This window comes from Parus major, chromosome 1A, assembly GCF_001522545.3.
Source record: "Parus major isolate Abel chromosome 1A, Parus_major1.1, whole genome shotgun sequence".
Classification (NCBI taxonomy): Eukaryota; Metazoa; Chordata; class Aves; order Passeriformes; family Paridae; genus Parus; species Parus major.
Window position 1 is genome coordinate 43,061,889 of NC_031773.1, and position 2,018 is coordinate 43,063,906.

Genomic DNA, 2,018 nt, shown 5'->3' on the forward strand with positions numbered 1-2,018 from the left:
GCGCCGGCCGAGGGCGGGACGGTTCAGCGGGGCCGGGCGATCCTTTGTGCGGCGGTGCCGCGCCGCCCGGCCCCGCTGTGGGGCGGCCGCGGTGGGAGGTGTCGCGGGGCCCGTGACACGGCGGGGGTTCCTGGACAGCCGCCCGTGAGCACCGCTCGGGCTGCGGAGCGTCCCCGGTCAGCCAGGCTGAACTGCGGGGTCAGGGCAGAGGGAGAAAATAGCTAAAAAATTCTGCTTATGAATCGGTGTCACACACGTAAAAGGTGTCTTTCAGCACGCAGCACAACTGTCTAGCGAGCACTGAAGCTGCTTTATCTCTGTACTATTCGTGTTATTACTGGATTTGCATAAACCGTGTCTAGTTATATCACGTCTTGTTAGGGCTGCAATATTATCTTGGCCTTATTTAAATAACAGTGGCTAAATATATCAGCTGTTGCGGTTCGGTAACAAAATCGACTCTGTTCGAAGCAGGTAAGCGTAATTGTATCTTAATGGAGGACACACCTGGTTTTGCAGGTGTACAAAGTGGTTATAGAGAAACGCTGTCTATAAAACTAATAATTGTTTTAATAGCAATAAGGCTTCTCCTTCAACCAGGATGCAAAACACTCCTTACATAACCAATTAGTTTCTTCTCAGCTGTGTAAGTAGTATGTCCGTACCACAAAGTTTTCTGTTCATTCACGACTAGCCTTGGATTCTAACGATAAGATTTCTTGTTTATGTTATTGCTATGGTAAATTGCTTCCTTTCATACAATAAATCTGTGGTGAGAATTTATGTCACAGGTAGGATGCCTGCCCTCTGCATTTCAGTCTTCAGTAAACGTGGTGCTTGCTTTACAGTTTCACAGTTTTTCAGTTCATGCAGGAACTACCATTTTGATTGAAAAAGTTCTGCTGCATAGAGTACAAGATCTCCTTACATATGCTCTTCAGTATTATCCTTGTGTTTTGGAAATGGGCTTCCATCACTATTAAAGGCTCTTGGATACATTTGCTGTACCAAATGTGTGTGTATGTCCGCACACGCTTACAGGTATACTGAGTGACACAGTAATAGATCTGTTATATGTTATGATACATCATAATAAAAGCAGAAAAGCAACAATAGCACAAGTGCAGGTTGTTTGGGTTTGCTGATTGGTTGGACTACAAAACTGGCTGGGCTGCTGACTCTTGAAAATGGATACTGTGGAATACACACCAAAATTATCTTCAGGAGTACTCAGCAGGGTTCATGCTATTCTAAAATGAAGGCTCCACAGAGAATTACAAGCATACTTCACACACATGAGCCAGAGAGAGGAATTGGCAAGGAGCCAAAAAGTATTGGGGTAGTTAATGCCACACTATTTCTGTATTTTTAATTCTTGTTTTCTTGGGCCCCAAACTCTCCCCCTTAATTATTTGTCATTTCTGGAAAGCAACTGCATTATTGCTGCACCTCAGTAGGTCACTTCCCATGTTCTTCAGCAATCACTGTTGCAAGGAGGCCTTTGGCACTTAAACCTCAGTTGCTCTGAACAGCTGTTTTCTCTGTGTGTTTGGAGCTCCCTTCAGCAAGATATCAATCGATGTTTTAAGGAGTCGTGGTGTGCTAACAAATGTGTAATCAGGAAAGAAGTGGTCTTTCATGTGTCTCACACCCAAACGGATGCGTAGGAGAGGGAAGCAAATGGGATGTACTTCATGTGTTCCATTTGATGGTTATGCCCAGGTTATTTTTTGCATGTTTTTTTGGGTCATAGCTCTGTCTAGCTGGCCCTGAAGACATCAATAACAGCTGTCTGCATTAAAAATTTTGCAGCATCAAACAGATGATGGCCTGCTGATAAATATTTCTGAGCTTCCAAGGACCAGTCATTTTTCTCACTATCCAAATATCTTTTACATTCATTTATCTTTGAAAGCAAGGAAGCACAAACACTGCATTTCTGCTCTGGGAAAGCAGTATTTTCCATGAAGTTCAAATGCCACTGCAGATCATCATGATTGAACAATAGTGAATGATGG